The sequence below is a fragment of the Triticum dicoccoides genome, chromosome 6B, assembly GCF_002162155.2.
Source record: "Triticum dicoccoides isolate Atlit2015 ecotype Zavitan chromosome 6B, WEW_v2.0, whole genome shotgun sequence".
NCBI lineage: Eukaryota > Viridiplantae > Streptophyta > Magnoliopsida > Poales > Poaceae > Triticum > Triticum dicoccoides.
In genome coordinates, this window is record NC_041391.1 from 376,153,459 (window position 1) to 376,171,942 (window position 18,484).

Genomic DNA, 18,484 nt, shown 5'->3' on the forward strand with positions numbered 1-18,484 from the left:
GGAATTTGGAATTTTAATTTCATTACTTGTTGCGCGCGCAATATTTCGTTGAATTTTAACCTAATACAACTTTATTTTGAAACTAGTAGAGTGGCCTGCACATACGCGCGGGCTAGTATGTAAGAAAGTTCTATTAAAATAAGTTAATATTTGGTAGTTCCATTGGTTGGTCATGTAGTTTTTTTTTATGGTAAGCGAAATCCACTTTCAGATATTGTGAGATTTCAAGAAGGCACGTTTGCATTGAAATTGTTCGGAAGCAACATATGGCCGCACAATCATATTTAGATTGTGGATATAGTACTTCCTCTGGGTTTCTAAATATAAGACGTAAACGTCATATATTTCGAAATAGGGGGTATTTTTTAGATATATTAGTTTTTCTCATTGATATTGAAATATACAACATATTTTATGGAAAGGGAGCGGTTCTGGTCATGTTAATTAATCTAGGATGTACATATTAAAGTTCTTCTATTTTAGAAAAAACTCATCGATCAAGCATAGTTGATCCATTGCTTATAATGGTTAATGTTTAGTTCGTTTATCTAACAATAATAAATCATGAAAATTAATTGCTTTTGTGCATAAGATGGTAATGCCTACAGTAGGTGGAGCGGTCGCTGGAAGGGGCTAATTGCACAATCTTGGAGATCCAACGGAGACTGAGAGCAAACTTTGAACACAAAAGTAGGGCAAGGAATCAGTTCTGGTCAAGTTAATGAATCTAAATCTATAGATTTTGTTTTACTATTTTAGCATAATCTAACAATCAAGTCTCATTGATCTACCACGCATTGACCATAATGTAAAATAATCAATATTGTGCAGAAGATACCTGCTGGAGTCGTTGGTGTCGTTGGGTGGAGTCAATTGGACAATTGAGGATATCCAACAGAGATTTGGCGACATCCAAGGGGCGCCCATATGAAGGTGAACATGAAGTGAAACTTGGAAGCGCTTGCAAGTCTGACGGAATTGGAAATTCAGATTGGTTTCAGGTGTGCGTGATGGAATTATGTTCTAAAAATTGTGTTACATTACATGTGTGCGCCCATCCAGTCTCTGATCTAGCTTGCTGTTTGTACGTGAGTATTCGTATTCTAGAAGAAAAACTAATCAGCAAGAAACTTGCCATCGGGCATGTGCTAACAAAAGGAAAATTGAATAGGTTAGCTTGATCAATTCGGCGTCCACAACTTGGTGATTGCTTTCCGGCCAGATGCGCTGGATTACTATGGCTGGATGCTAATAATAATATATGTGTGTTAGTTACTATACTGTATTACTGTACAAAGTAATCAAGCAATCAACCTCTTGTACTTCCCGTGTGTCCGATCAGCTTCGTAGAGTTTGAGCTAGCCTGCATGGATCTCCGCTCCTTGGGAACGCACGGGAGAGGACGACTTTTTTTCTTTTCTTATGAACGCATGGGAGAGAGGATGGGTGGGTTTTTCTAGGGTATAAAGGGGTAGTCTCTTCGGTGGCATTGGTGGGTAATTTTTTTGTGAAATTATCATGATCTAATGGATGTCATTAATTTTGTATTAAAATTAACGGTTAGATGTTTCTAATTTTTGTGGGATTTTCTAGTTTAATTCTTTTTTCTGGTTATCCCGTCAAACACTTTTAATATATAATAGATTATATTTAACTTGACTAGAAATTTCGGATAAAAATATTTCGGATCCCATCAAAATGTGGGAATTTTTTTTGAATTCTGTTTTGAGTGGTTGTTTGAAATTATTAATCGTTGTCCTAGCTAGAAGTTGGGCTGTACTTTTAACAAACAGTAAATGGGCTGTAGTAAATTCCATTAGAATTAAAAAATGGGCTGTACATTCTTACAGATCGCAAATGGGCTATATGTTCTCTGCCAAATCCGAGCTGTGGGCCTACTAAGTTGACGCGTACCAAGCGCTTTGTCAACTTAGTCAATATAAACGATTCTAGCTGCAGTGATCGTACGATGTCCATCCAACGGCCGTAGTGCTTCTTCAACCTCTGGTCTTCTTGCTCCAACCGCCCAAAGCAGCACTGGTCGTGCCGCGTGCTCCTGCCTCCCGTGGCCGGCTGTGATGCCGCGGAGGCCTCACCGCCCCGTACTACTCCTACCGCTGGCCAGGCCATCCCTCTACTCACCCACACCCCTTGTTATTCTGCGGCGATGACAGCCTCACACCGCAGCCAAACCAGTGAACCCTTGTACTCCTCTTCGCGCGGGCTTCCACTAATGCATCTTCCCCGGCTCCGCGTTGTCCCCTTCCTAGGCCTCGCCGTCATCCACCGCCCTGGTGCTCTCGGCGCGGCATGGTCAACATGGTCAACGACCGACTTCCATCGGAAGAGTACTGTAGGTGGAGAGGCTGACAGCTGGGTCCAGGCGGCCGCAAGGAAGTGCCTCCTTATTACGCGCAAAATAATTATTCCTCCACCTGACAGCAGGGACCCACCGGACGGGCCACCTTATTTCGCGAAAAAAATGTTTCCCCCCTGACTGCTGGGACCCAACGGACGGGCCACCATATTTCACGAAAAAAGTTCCCCTTGCTGTCAGCTCGGACCCAAGGGAAGTGCCTCCTTATTACACACAAAAAAATGAATACCCCCCTGCTAGCTAGGACCCACCATGGTGGGAGGCTGACTTGTGGGCCTACTAAGTTGACTGGGACGGGGGCCTTTGTCAACTTTAGTCAATATGAACGATTCTAGCTCCAGTGACCATACGATGTCCATCCAACGGCCATAGTGCTTCTTCAACCTCTGGTCTTCTTGCTCCAGCCGCCCAAAGCAGCGCCGGGCGTGCCACATGCTCCTGCCTCTCGTGGCCGACTGTGCTACCGCGGAGGCCTCACCGCCCCCTACTATTCCCACCGCTGGCCAGGACCTGCGGCGACGGCAGCCTCACACAATAGCCGAACCAGTGAACCCTCATACTCCTCTCCGCGCTGGTATAGGATCGAAAATATGTCTAAAGGGGGGTGATTAGACTACTTGACCAAATAAAAACTTATCCTTTTCCCAATTTTAGTCTTTGGCAGATTTTAGCTATCTTAGCACAAGTCAAGCAATCTCAACACAATTCAAGCAAGCATGCAAAGAGTATATGAGCAGCGGAAAGTAAAGCATGCAACTTGCAAGAATGTAAAAGGAGGGGTTGGAGGATTCAAACGCAATTGGAGACACGGATATTTTTGTCGTGGTTCTGATAGGTGGTGCTATCGTACATCCACGTTGATGGAGACTTCAACCCACGAAGGGTAACGGTTGCGCGAGTCCACAGAGGGCGCCACCCATGAAGGGACCACGAAGAAGCAACCTTGTCTATCCCACCATGGCTGTCGCCCACAAAGGACTTGCCTCACTAGCAGTAGATTTTCACGAAGTAGGCGATCTCCTTGCCCTTACAAACTCCTTGGTTAAACTCCACAATCTTGTCGGAGGCTCCCAAGTGACACCTAGCCAATCTAGGAGACACCACTCTCCAAGAAGTAACAAATGGTGTGTTGATGATGAACTCCTTGCTCTTGTGCTTCGAATGATAGTCTCCCCCACACTCAACACTCTCTCACAGGATTTGGATTGGGTGGAAAGAAGATTTGAGTGGAAAGCAACTTGGGGAAGGCTAGAGATCAAGATTCATATGGTAGAAATGGAATATCTTGGCCTCAACACATGAGTAGGTGGTTCTCTCTCAGAAACAACAAGTTGGAAGTGTAGGTTCGTTCTGATTGCTCTCTCCATGAATGAAGAGGAGGTGGAGGGGTATATATAGCCTCCACACAAAATCTAACCGTTACACACAACTTGCCAAACTCGGTGGGACCAAATTGGTAAACTCGGTTGGACCGATTCAGCAAATCTAGTGACCATTAGGATTTTCGGTGGGACCGACATGCAACTCGGTAGGACCGATATGGTTAGGGTTTAGGGATTAACGTAATCTCGGTGAGACCAATTACACAAACTCGGTGGGACTGATTTTGATAATAAGGTAACCAGAGAGTTGGTCAGGTAAACTCGGTGGGACCGGTTCGCTCATTTCGGTGGGACCGAAATGTTACGAAAAGGAAACAGGGAGTTTACATTGCAATCTCGGTGGGACCGATCGCTCATCTCGGTGTTACCGAAATGTTACGAAGGGAAACAGAGAGATTACAATCCCATCTCGGTGAGACCGACATCCCTATCGGTAAGACCGATTTGCCTAGGGTTTGTGGCAGTGACTATGACATCTAAACTCGGTGGCGCCGGATAGAAAGAATCGCTAGGGCCGAGTTTGACTTTTGGTTTAGGTCATATGTGGATGTGAGAAAGTAGTTGAGGGCTTTGGACCATATCACTAAGCACTATGGAGCAAGAAACTCATTAAGCAACACCTTATCCCTCCTTGATAGTATTGGCTTTTCCTATAGACTCAATGTGATCTTGGATCACTAAAATATAAAATGTAGAGTCTTGAGCTTTTGAGCTTGAGCCAATCCTTTTATCCTTAGCATTTTGAGGGGTCCACTTTTCTCATCCATGCCATGCCATTCATTGATCTTTTCCTGAAACATTCATCTTGGAATGATGTTAGCTCAATGAGCTATCCGTTGTTAGGAATTACCAAAACCACCTAGGGATAGTTGCACTTTCAATCTCCCCCTTTTTGGTAATTGATGACAACATATAGATCAAAGCTTCGACAAATGATAATAAGAGTGAAAAACATTGTCGCTTTGAGAGGTATGTGATAAGCAAGAGCTCCCCTTAAATTTGTGCATAGTTTAAGATTTGCTTTGGACTGCAAAGAGTTAGGCTCATGTGTTACTCTTCCTTGTCACATACATCTTGGTGGAGCGCTCAAAATGATAATAATTGAATACATGCACTCATCACCAAGTAAAGTGAATGATCATATAGAGATAAACGGGATAATGTCATCCAACAAGCATAAATGTAGCATATGATCAAACACATGATCATCCAGGTATCACACAGACATGAAGTATCTCAAACTAGCAAGTAAAGTTTAACCACCAAAGCAAGAGAGAATAAAAAGCAACACTCTCTCTCGAAGCCTATGATCTATACATTTTTCTCCCCCTTGGGCAACAAGTTACCAAAAAGTTCATGGAAAATGCATAGCACTAAATCGTCTCTTAGGCTTGATCTTTAGGTGGTGGTGTAGAGATGGCTCCTTGGACGAAGACTTCAGTAGATGTGGATGGAGCTTGAGGTGTAGGTGCTGAAGCTGGATGCACTGGAGCTGTAAGAGTTGTAGCTGGTGCAGATGAAGTGGCTCTGGTGTCTGTCAATTGCACTACAGCTGATCTATGAGATCTAGGCACTCTGGCTAATGCATCAGTGGTTGTCTTGCCCTTCCTCTCCTGCATATCATCCTGAAGCTGCTCAACAACAGATTGGATCTCAGTTACCTTCACATCCAAGTCATAGAACTTCTGCTCCATGATCCTCTCCAGGCTCTCCTGGTTTTGAGTCAAGGTGGCCAACCCCTTCTCAATCCTCAGGGTGGATGCAATCAAGTAGCTTAGCTGATCTTGTTTGCTCTTCAAAAAGTACTGAGATGCCTCTTCCATTGTTGGCATCTTGGTGTTCATCTTCATCCATAACTACTTGGTTGTCCTCAAAGTCTGGATAGATAGGCATGTGATCCTTGTCCAACAAGTATGTGCCAGTGCCCATCTTGGAGTTAATCAGCTCCTGGATCTGTGGGGCATACCCACAACTTCTCTTTTAGTCAGCTGTTGTCCTCTTGATAGTCTCAACTATGAGGCTCATGACCTTGAACTTCAGTGGCACATCAAATAAGTGTAGAAAGTTTGCTGCATGGCCTCCGATCATGTTGTGATCACCTGACTTAGGCAAAAGAGTGTTCCTGAGGATCCAGTTGATGGTTGGTAGTCCTGACAGAAGGTAATGTACTGATCCAAAGTTATGTGTTTCAACTGCAGCATCTGGGATCTCCTTGTACATATGTGCCATAGTGTTGTGATCCATCTTCTTCTTGGCATAGATATCCAAGTCATCCTCTTTCTCCTTAGGTGCATTGATCAGATTAGCCCATTCTTCAATAGATGATTGGTACCTAGTACATTCAGACATCCATACTATCCTGCCATCTGGATAGAAGTGTGTTGTGGAGTAGAATTGCATTATGAGCTCATCATTCCACTTTGTGAGCTTCTGCCCAACAAAGTCTGCCACTCCACAAGCACTTAAACTGTCATACACACCAGGATAGTGTTCTTCATTCTCCTTCATGTAGGTCTAGTCCACCCACCTCATGTCACACACTATAGGCTTCTTGTCCAGCAACACTGTCTCATAAAAATCCTGCTGTTCCTTAGTATGGAACATGTAGTCAACAACAGTCCTTCTCCTGGCTGCATAAGGATCAAACAACCTCCACTGTCTGAGGCCTGCATCCTTTCTCAGCTTCATGTTCTCAGCCACAGGATGAGCATCATTATGATCTGGAATTTTTGGCTTCAACTTTCTCAAGACATGCTCTTCATCATCTTCCTCTTCAACAACAATTTCAGGCACTGGGGCCTTGTTCTTCTCAGTAGTAGATATGTTTCTGGTATTCCTCTTAGGTGCAATCTTGGGCTTGGAAGCAGCTTTGGGTGCTTCTTTGGGCTTTGGTGATGCAGCCCCTGACCTGATAGCATCACCCATAAGCTTCTGAGCCTTGGGTGGTGGTGCAACAACCTCTTCTTCTTCTTCTTTAGAGTCTCTCCTCATAGAGGGATTGCCAAGAACTTTGGCGGTAGTGGTTCTGACTCTCTTTTTCATTTTGTCTTGGCCAACTGCTTCATCTTCTGACTCAATAGTAAACTTCATGGTTTCTCCAGTGGCAACCTTCCTAGGTTTGGAAGTGGGTATCCTTCTTGCAGGTGCCTTCTTCTGCACTCCTGGCTTAGTGGTTACAACTGAGCCATACTCCTTTTTGAGCACTTTCTTCTTGGGAGTGGCCTCATCCTCAACTGCCACATAGTCTTCATCCTCAGATTCTGAGGTTTCCTTCTTTCTGGCCCTGGTGGCAGCTTTGGGTAAGTTGCTTGGGGTGCTCCTGCTACCATCATCAAAGGTGCTAGAGGGACTAGTGCCCTCACTCATTTGAACCTGCTCCTCTGACTTGTTCTGGCTATCACTTTGATCAGACATAGTGCAAACACTGACTGCAGACCCTGTGAATAGATATAGATGAGATAGAGTGGATGAGCATCACAAAATATAGAGGTTTTTGCAAAAGAATGAGTCAAAAACTTAGTTTTAGTTTTCGATAGAAAGAAGTTCGGATCTACCTATTTGTAAACTCGGTGATACCGAAGCAGCTTTTGGAACCTAAACTAGTGAACTCGGTCAGACCGAGTCACAGTTCGGTGGCACCGAGACTGCTAGGGTTTCACAAAGTCTTGAACTTGGTCACATTGATTTGCAATTCTCGGTAAGACCGAGAATCACTTGTGCAATGGCCTTAGCCGAATCGGTGGAACCGAGTTCTACAACCCGGTGGGTCCGAGATGGTTTCGGCGGAAACCGAACCCTAAATTTTCAATTCATCTCTAATCTACGGAGTGTTTTGACTAGACAGAATTATTTCAATCGTGGCAAGATTCATGGCGAACACAATGTGCTAGGAGTCAGACGGGGATAGCACAATGATCGAGTCCATACCCTAGTTCAGCGATGAACTCGCTACGGCGGCAACGGCGGGAATGATTTCCGTTGACGGCGGCGGAAACCAGCTACTTGAGGCGGCTGGCGACGAGGAGGACGATTCGGAGACCCTGGAGGCAGAGCGGGCTACGCGCGGGTGAAGGAGTTTGGAGAAAATTTCCAAATTTTTGCCCGTGGGTATATATAGCCCGACCCTGTCGGTGTGATCGAGTGGAACAACTCGGTGGCACCGAGATGCATAACTGCTGACAGTTACAGCAACTCGGTGTGACCGAAAAGTTCAAATCGGTTGCACAGAGATTGAAAACCTAGATCGACTTAGTGATCTCGGTACGACCGAAATGGAAGAATCGGTCAGACCGAAACGCACAAAGAAGTTTTGGAAGTTTACGTCTATGATGAATCGGGGACTCCGAGTGCTCCTCACACAGAGTGGTTCGAATCTGACTTGATCAAATTTTGTGATGTAGCATGAATAGAGTTTGAGACAACAAAAGCATAGATAGCTAGAGAAGGTTCTTAGGCATTCTTGTCCATCCACTTGGCAAAAGAAAAAGATATCAATCAATCAAAACAACAAGTGGATGTCCTCGAATGAGTAAAATATGCAACCAACATGCTCACACAATAAAACGGCAAATGAAATATGTGGCAAAGCATGCACAACCAATTCTAGCATCTATCAAGCAATTGGCGATGACTAAGTCATCTATATATGAGTATATTGACTTAGGAGTCAAATGAGAACATTTGATCATAGGTCATACTCATCGTTTAAGCTCAAGTGGGGTTACCACTTTTACATAATGCATTGATGTGTTCACACCATTAGAGTTGCTTTGACTCAATTCTTAGAGTAAAGCTCCCCCTAGATGTGAGATCCCCCCTTAGAGGGATGAACTAACCTTGGGTTTTGTCGATGATGACTTCATGTAGGTGTTGAAGATGTGGGTGCTCAATGTTGATGTAGATCATTTGGAGCAATCCTTTGGAGTGAGTTGCACTTTCAATACCTACACGGGTTAGTCCCACAAGGAACAAACAAGGATATCCATAGACATAGAGTGATGCACACACAATATGATGTCTATGAGAGCATTAGGTTACCTTGTCCCTTGTCTTACCAACAAGAGGGTTTGTGACTCCTTGAACTAGTGCAAGATGTGGAAGTTGATTGCACTTGTTATTGCCAAAATGATATGAGTGGAATATGTTGGTGGAGTCACCCTCAAGAACTCTCTAGTTTTTCTTCTTCGGGATCCACATCATCTTGATGGGAATATTTGGAGTTGTAGTTGTACTTGATGAAGTAGAGCTTGATGTAGTCTTGGGAACCCACTTGACCAAGGCCTTTGGAGCTTCTTCAAATGCATCAATCTCCTCTTGAAGCTTATCCTTGCCTTTTTGCTTGTGGTCTTGTGGTGGAAGATCATCTTGAGCTTGTGTCCCTTTGAAGGAAGTAGGATCATACTTCTCTTGTTGAGGAACAAACTTCATCTTGGGGTATTGATCTTCTTCCCTCTCAACTCCATTGGCATTGAACTTCAGTTCAAAACCAACACCTTGGTTCTTCCGGTGCCTTCCTTGCTTCCGTAGAATTTCCTCAAATTGCTTACTCCCGGCAAGGCTTTTGTAAACACCTTTCTCTATGATTCCCTTCAATAACCTATTTTCTTGCTCAAGTGTAACTTGTCTAAGAGAATCATTAGTGGAATCAAGAGAACTACTAGAAGCAACAATATTGGATTTAGCATGATTATTATTACTACTAGAGGAAGAATCCTTCTTGTTCTTGTTAATAGACTTGACTTGAGGCATGTAAGTAGATAAGAGTAAACGCTTGGAAATGTAAGAAGAACTTTTCTTACAGAGATCATCATTGATTGCCTTTAAGAACTCATGCTCTTGCTCAAGGTTGAGCTTTTCAAAGCGTAACTTCTCATGAGTCCTTCAAAGTTCTCGATGATCTTCTAAGATAGTTTCAAGAGCTAACTTAAGAGTGTTTAGTTCTTTAGTTAGAAGCTCAATCTTCTCCTTATCATTGTCATTCGTTTTATCTTGATTAGCATGATTAATTAACATTTCATCATAGTATTCATCACTAGAGTTGTCAACAAGTAAATCATCATCACCTAACAGGTCATCTTCATCACTATTGAAATCAACATACTCGGGGTGTGTTACCTTTGGGGCTTTAGCCATGAAGCATCTTCCAAGTCCTTCATTTGGTGAATCAAATATGTCGTAGGAGTTGGTTGACACAAGTGCTAGACCGGCAACACCTTCATCTTGAGTATATTCGGAGTCGGAGTGATAGCTTCTCTCGGAGTGATTGTCGGAGTCGGAGCCGGATACCCATTCACCAACAAGAGCTTGATGTCCTCGTTTTGTGTAGCTCCTTGATGACTTGTCCTTCCTTTCCGAATCCTTGCTTCTCCGGGATGTTCTTCGTTCATAACGATCATCTCTACTCCTCCTTTCTCTTGGTGGTGATTCTTCTATTCTACTTCTTCTCTTGGGTGATTCTTCTCTTCTTTTGTAGGCTGTCGTACACTCATTGGAATAGTGTCTGGGTCTCCCACAATTGTAGCAATTGCGCTCTCGACTTGAAGATCTTTTGTCATTGTAGGACCTTGACTTGGAGCTTCTCTCTTTGCTTCTATTCTTGTAGAACTTGTTGAAGTTCTTCACCATTAAGCTCAATTCTTCATTGAAGATTTGTTTCTCACTTGAAGATGTGGGGGCTTCACATGAGGCTTTGTAAGCACCACTTGACTTGTTGTGAAGTTCCTCCTTATCCTTGAGTGACATCTCATGAGCAACAATTCTTCTAATGACTTCCATTGGCTTGAGATCTTTGTAATTTGGCATCATTTGGATCAATGTGCACATGGTATCATATTTTCCATCCAAAGCTCTTAGGATCTTCTTGATGATGAATTTGTCGGTCATCTCTTCACTACCTAGGCTGGCAATCTCATTTGTGATAAGAGCAAGCCTAGAGTACATTTCAGTGACACCTTCACCATCCTTCATTTTGAACTTGTCAAGTTGACTTTGGAGCACATCCAACTTGGATTCCTTGACGGAGTCGGTACCTTCATGCATATCAATCAAGGTATCCCAAATTTCGTTTGCATTCTCAAGACGGTTGATTTTGTTGAATTCTTCGGGGCACAATCCATTGAAGAGGATATCACAAGCTTGAGCGTTGTATTGCAGCATCTTCAACTCTTCCGTGCTAGCTTCACGGTTCGGTTCTCTCCCATCAAAGAATTCACCTTGCAAGCCAATACACACAATAGACCAAACGGCGGGGTTATGTCCAAGAATATGCATTTTCATCTTATGCTTCCAACTAGCAAAATTAGTACCATCAAAGTAAGGAGCTCTACGGTGATAATTTCCCTCGCTAGCTGCCATAGTCTCCTAGGTTGTGAAACCAAGGCTATGACCACCAAAAGCTATGGAAATCAAAGCAAATAGAAACCTGGCTCTGATACCACTTGTTGGATCGAAAGTATATCTAAAGGGGGGTGATTAGACTACTTGACCAAATAGAAACTTATCCTTTTCCCAATTTTAGTCTTTGGCAGATTTTAGCTATCTTAGCACCAGTCAAGCAATCTCAACACAATTCAAGCAAGCATGCAAAGAGTATATGAGCAGCAGAAAGTAAAGCATGCAACTTGCAAGATTGTAAAGGGAGGGGTTGGAGGATTCAAACGCAATGGGAGACACGAATGTTTTTGTCGTGGTTCTGATAGGTGGTGCTATCGTACATCCACGTTGATGGAGACTTCAACCCACGAAGGGTAATGGTTGCGCGAGTCCACGGAGGGCTCCACCCATGAAGGGACCACGAAGAAGCAACCTTTTCTATCCTACCATGGCCGTCACCCACGAAGGACTTGCCTCACTAGCGGTAGATCTTCGCGAAGTAGGCGATCTCCTTGCCCTTACAAACCCCTTGGTTCAACTCCACAATCTTGTCGGAGGCTTCCAAGTGACACCTAGCCAATCTAGGAGACACCACTCTCCAAGAAGTAACAGATGGTGTGTTGATGATGAACTCCTTGCTCTTGTGCTTCAAATGATAGTCTTCCCAACACTCAACTCTCTCTCACAGGATTTGGATTTGGTGGAAAGAAGATTTGAGTGGAAAGCAACTTGGGGAAGGCTAGAGATCAAGATTCATATGGTAGGAATGGAATATCTTGGCCTCAACACATGAGTAGGTGGTTCTCTCTCAGAAACAGCAAGTTGGAAGTGTAGGTTCGTTCTGATTGCTCTCTCCATGAATGAAGTGAAGGTGGAGGGGTATATATAGCCTCCACACAAAATCTAACCGTTATACACAACTTGCCAAACTTGGTGGGACCGAATTGGTAAACTCAGTCGGACCGATTCAGCAAATCTAGTGACCGTTAGAATTTTTGGTGGGACCGACATGCAACTCGGTAGGACCGATATGGTTAGGGTTTAGGGCTTAACGTAATCTCATGAGACCGATTACACAAACTCGGTGGGACCTATTTTGGTAATAAGCTAACCAGAGAGTTAGTCAGGTAAACTCGGTGGGACCGGTTCGCTCATTTCGGTGGGACCGAAATGTTACAAAAAGGAAATAGGGAGTTTACATTGCAATCTTGGTGGGACCGATCGCTCATCTTGGTGTTACCGAAACGTTACGAAGGGAAACAGAGAGATTACAATCCCATCTCGGTGAGACCGACATCCCTATCGGTGAGACCGATTTGCCTAGGGTTTGTGGCAGTGGCTATGACATCTAAACTCGGTGGCGCCGGATAGAAAGAATCGGTATGGCTGAGTTTGACTTTTGGTTTAGGTCATATGTGGATGTGAGAAAGTAGTTGAGGGCTTTGGACCATATCACTAAGCACTATGGAGCAAGAAGCTCATTAAGCAACACCTCATCCCTCCTTGATAGTATTGGCTTTTCCTATAGACTCAATGTGATCCTGGATCACTAAAATATAAAATGTAGATTCTTGAGCTTGTGAGCTTGAGCCAATCCTTTTATCCTTAGCATTTTGAGGGGTCCACTTTTCTCATCCATGCCATGCCATTCATTGAGCTTTTCCTGAAATATTCATCTTGGAATGATGTTAGCTCAATGAGCTATATGTTGTTAGGAATTACCAAAACCACCCAGGGATAGTTGCACTTTCAACGGGCTTCCACTTCCACGTCTTCCCTGGCTCCGAGTCGTCCTCTTCCTAGGCCTCACCGTAATCCACCGCCGAGGTGCTCTCGACGCGGCGTGGTCAACGTGGTCAAGGAACGACTTCCATCGGACGTGGACTATACGTGGAGCGGCTGACAGCTGGGTCCACGGCCGCAGCAAGGAAGTGCCTCCTTATTACACGCAAAATAATGATTCCTCCACCTGACAGCAGGGACCCATCAGACGGGCCACCGTATTTTGCGAAAAAAACGTTTGCCCCCTGACTGCTGGGACCCACCAGCTACACCTTCGCACACAAGGAAGTGTGTCCGGGCAAAAAAAACAAAATGATTCGCCCCTGACTTCTGGGACCCACCAGCTACATCTTCGCATGCAAGGAAGTGCGTCCGGGAAAAAAAATGATTCGCCCCCCTGACTGCTAGGACCCACCAGCTACATCTTCGCAGGCAAGGAAGTGCCTGACAGTCGGGACCCACCTGGTCGAAGCGTACGTAGCGTTGTCATTCTGGTCACAAATGTGTACGTACATACTGGTCGTTGTAGAGGCGCGCACGTGTCGTAGTAGAGGCGCGCACGTAGCATGTACACGTACGTACAGCGGCCAGGGTGCAAGAAAGAAAATACGGCCACGTACGTACATACAGGCAGGGTCTCGAACGCCTACTCGCGCATACGTACGGCCAGGGCTCATGTACATGGCTGGGTCGGAACGGAGAAACAACATCGTCATCGTGTTCATGGGGAGCCAACCGGCTGGGACGGAACAGAATGTGTCGTCGTGTTCATCGGGAGGGCTTGGACGGAACAGGCAAGTGAAACGAGGCCTGGCATACCGCAGAACGGAGGAAACGGCCTTATGTTCGACCGGCCACGTTCGAAACGGGATCCTGTTCATCGGGAGGGGTCTGGCATACCGCAAAACGGAGGAAACGGACCTCCTACAGTCGAAACGGGGGTCCTGTTGATCGAGAGGGGTGTGGCATACCGCAAAACGGAGGAAACGGACCTCCTACAGTCGAAACGGGGGTCCTGTTGATCGGGAGGGGTGTGGCGTACCGCAAAATGGAGGAAACGGACCTCCTATGGTTGAAATGGGGGTCCTGTTGATCGGGAGGGGTGTGGCATACCGCAAAACGGACGAAACGGACTTGTGTTGGAGCGCTACGGTCGAAACGAGGGTCCTGTTCATTGGGAGGGGTGTGGCGTACCGCAAAACGGGACTCCACGGGATACTGTTCATCTCCACCGTCGACCTCCTCCAGCCTCCATGGGCTATCGTCGACCTCCTTCAGCCTCCACGAGCTCCTGTTCATCAAGCCTCCACCGCGCGCTACTCCACCGGCTACTGTTCAACCACCCCTCCACGGGCACCCCTCCACCGTCTACTGTTAGTCCAGCCCTGCACACCACGGGGTCCTGTTCATCCTGAGGCAACACCACCGCGCTCACTGTTCATCCAACCCCCCACCCCCCCGCAACGCTCACTGTTCATCCAGAGAGGCAGCATCGATCGGCTTCAGTTAGCAGCAGTAGTGAAGCAATCGCTCGATCGGGTTCAGTTAACAGCCATCGATCGATCGCCCGGGTTCAGTAACGCGTGGCCTGCAGTGCAATCGCTCGGGTTTAGTTAGAGCCCAACGCCTTGCTCGGGTTCAGTTAGAGCCAACGCCTCGCACACACGCGCGTACGTGTACGAGAGAAACGCGCATCGCTCGGCCCCCGACCTCCCACCGTAACCGGGAACTCCCTGAAATTTTCCTCTCCCTCGCTTCTACCACGGTTTTTTCCATCATGGACGGCCCAAAGAATGTTATGCATCTGCGTCTCCGGCCTGCCTAGGATAAAAAGCCCATTTTCTGTCATGATTTTTTGTCATAGAAGTTGAAGCCCACCACATCTATGATGATATCGGGTTTTGTCACAATTATCGTCATAGAAATGTCATATGTATGACAGAAAAAATTCTTTTGGCCCAAAATGTCACGAATGTGTCTTTTTTTTGTAGTGATGAGTCATGTCGCCGTGTGTTTTCTTGAATGGGCCCACCATGTCCAGCCCCCAGATGACAAAGGGCCAAGTGAGAGGGATGGTCTTGAGTGCAGAAGCCGGTAGATGTTGCTTGGAGCTGAATTTCTGGCACCCCTTGCAATGTTTGACCAAGTCCTTGGCGTCTTCCAAAGCAGTCAGCCAGAAGAAACCGTGGCAGAAAGCCTTGGCAACAAGCGATCTTGAGGCCGCGTGGTGGCCGCATTTGCCTTGGTGGATATCTTTGAGGATTGCCTTGCCTTTCTCTGGTTCCACGCATTGCTGGAAGACTCCAGTCACACTGCGCCTGACAAGCTCTCTGTTTACTATTGTGTAGGCTCCTTCCTGGCGCTGCACTTGCCGGGCCGAGATCTCATCAACCGGCAACTCTGTATTCACCAGAAAGTTGAGAATGGGCTGCACCCATGATGGAGTTGTGACTTCTTCTACTGTCAGTACGGCCACTGCAACTAGGGCAGTTGGGTTGAGAGGTAGTGGGTTGGGGTCGGCCACCGCCTGCTGTGTTGTTGAAGTCCTTGGGCCGACTGCTGCAGTCGCCGCGCCGGGTTCTGAAGTCCCCGGGTCGGGTGCAGCTGCAGCAGTCCCCGAGCCGCCTGCCGAAGTCCCCGAACCGACTGCTGAGGTCCCCAAGTCGGATCCGCCTGTTCCGGGGGCAGCCGACACGAAGATAGAATCTGATTACGGCGAAGGCTTGATAAACAGCTCGAGGAGGCCCAAAAGGGGGATGCCAGCTGGTATGGCTTGCTGAGTGGAGCCGATTTGCGCCATGCCATCTACTTGCTCGTTGTCGGCCCGTGGCACATGAAGGAACTCGCACCCTTCAAAATATCCGGTGAGTTGCTGGACGAGGAAGCGGTAGCTTGCCATGTTTGCATCCTTGGCGTCCCAGTTGCCAGACGACTGCTGGACCACCAAGTCCGAGTCGCCATAGCACAGGATCCGGCGGATGCTGAGTTCTTTGGCCAGTCGGAGCCCGTGTACGAGCGCCTCATACTCGACCATATTATTGGAGGTGGCGAAGTGGATTTGCAGTGTGTATCTGAGCTTGTCGCCTTTGGGAGAGGTAAGGACGATGCCGGCTCCCATACCGGTACGCATCTTGGAGCCATCAAAGTGCATCCACCAATGGGTGGAATCCGGCACTGGCTGCAGGTACTGGGTCTCGGTCCAGTCGACGAGGAAGTCGGCTTGTGCTTGGGACTTGATGGCGGTGCAAGGCTGGTAGAAGATGGTGTATGGAGCCAGCTTGATGGCCCATTTGGCCACCCGCCCTAATGCATCTCTGCTGCCCATGATCTCAGCAAGTGGGTGCAGTGCAAACAACCTTGATGGGGTGCTCTTGAAAGTATGGCTTGAGCTTCTTGGAGGCAAAGTACACGCCGTAGCACATCTTCTCGTAGTGGGGATAGTTTTGCTTTAAGGCTGACAGCACCTCGCTCAAATAGTACATAGGCCTCTGGACCGTCTGTGCCTTGCCATCTTCTGGGCGCTGTACCACAATGACTGTGCTGACCACCCGGCTGGTTGCGGCAATGTAAAGGAGCATTTGCTCTTTGGCAGTAGGAGCCGCCAGGACAGGCGGCATGGTCAACATCTTCTTCAGCTGGAGAAAGGCCTCGTCCGCCTGGTTGTTCAACTCAAAGTGAGTGGTTTTCTTCATGAGCTAGTACAGGGGAAGAGCCTTCTCTCCCAGCCCACTGATGAAGTGCCTGAGAGATGCCAGGCACCCGGTGAACTTCTGGATGTCTCGCAGTCAGGTGGGTATCTCCTTCCTTTCGATGGCTTTGATCCTCATAGATTTGCAATCAATGCCGCGTATGCAAGGCTTTGTGAACTTATAGTAACACACGGTTCTAGCAGCAGTGGCCATTGGATGTCCATCCAACGGATGTCATGCTTCTTCTTCAATCTCGGATATTCTTGCTTCAGCCGCTCAAAAAATGATTCCTCCCTCTCACATCTGGGGCGCACTGTTTCGGAGGCTGACCTGTGGGCCTACTAAGTTGACGCGTACCAAGGGCTTTTTGAACTTAGTCAATATAAATGATTCTAGCTGCAGTGACCGTACGATGTCCATCCAACGGCCGTAGTTCTTCTTCAACCTCTGGTCTTCTTGCTCCAGCCGCCCAAAGCAGCACCGGTCGTGCCATGTGCTCCTGCCTCTCATGGCCGGCTATGATGCCGTGGAGGCCTCACCGCCCCCAATTGCTCCCACAACTAGCTAGGCCATCCCTCTACTCACTCACACCCCCTATTATTCTGCGGAGACGGTAGCCTCACACCGCAGCCAAACTAGTGAACCCTCGTACTCCTCTCTGCGCGGGCTTCCACTGCCGCGTCTTCTCCGGCTCCGCGTCGTCCCCTTCGTAGTCCTCGCCGTCGTCCACCACCCTGGAGCTCTCGGCGTGGCGTGGTCTACGTGGTTAAGGAATCACTTCCATTGGAAGAGTACTGTATGTGGAGAGGCTGACAGCTGGCTCCACGGCAGCTGCAAGGAAGTGCCTCCTTATTACGCGGAAAATAATTATTCTTCCACTTGATAGCAGGGACCCACCGGACGGGTCACCGTTCACGAAAAAAAGTTTCCCCCCTAATTGCTGGGACCCACCAGCTACATCTTCGCATGCAAGGAAGTGCGTCCATATTACGGGCAAAAAAATGATTCGCCCCTAACTGCTGGGACCCACCAGCTACATCTTCGCACGCAAGAAAGTGCCTGACAGTCGGGACCCACCTGGTCGAAGCGCACGTAGCGTTGTCTTTCTGGTCGTGAACGTGTACGTACATACTGGTCGATCGGTCTGTCCACAGGCTACAGCGATGAACCGTGGCCATGCAAGGAAGGAAGGGCACATGTCGTAGTAGAGGCGTGCACGTGGCGTAGTAGAGGCGCGCACGTAGCATGTACATGTACGTACAGCGGTCAGGGTGCAAGAAAGTAAATACGGCCACGTACGTACATACGGGCGGGGTCTCGAACGCCTACTCGCGCATATGTACGGCCAGGGCTCATGTACATGGCTGGGTCGGAATGGAGAAACTGCGTCGTCGTCGTGTTCATGGGGAGACAACGGAATGCATCGTGTTCATTGGAAGGCAACGGAACGCATGCTGTTCATCGGGAGCCAACCGACTTGGACGGAACAGCCGATGGAAACGAGGCCTGACGTACCGCAGAAGGGAGGAAACGGCCTTGTGTTCGACCGGCCACGGTCGAAACGGGATCCTGTTCATCGGGAGGGGACTAGCGTACCACAAAACAGAGGAAACGAACTTCTGTTGGACCTCCTACGATCAAAACAGGGTCCTGTTGATCGGGAGGGGTGTGGTGTACCGCAAAACAGAGGAAACAAACTTGTGTTGGAGCGCTACGGTTGAAATAGGGTCCTATTCATCGGGAGGGGTGTGGCATACCGCAAAACAGGACTCCACAGGATACTCTTCATCTCCATCGTCGACCTCCTCCAGCCTCCACAGGCTACTGTTCATCCACCATCGACATCCTCCACCATCCACCTGCGACTGTTCATCCACTGGCTC

General features: G+C 47.3%; 1 long non-coding RNA gene across 1 annotated transcript; it reads left to right on the forward strand.

The window, feature by feature from the left end:
• The first annotated feature begins 419 nt into the window (after nucleotides 1-419).
• On the forward strand, nucleotides 420-1,073 carry LOC119325291. Its single transcript, XR_005157445.1, has 2 exons — nucleotides 420-690; nucleotides 832-1,073. It is a non-coding gene; the product is annotated as an uncharacterized LOC119325291 (long non-coding RNA).
• Nucleotides 1,074-18,484: the final 17,411 nt, after the last annotated feature.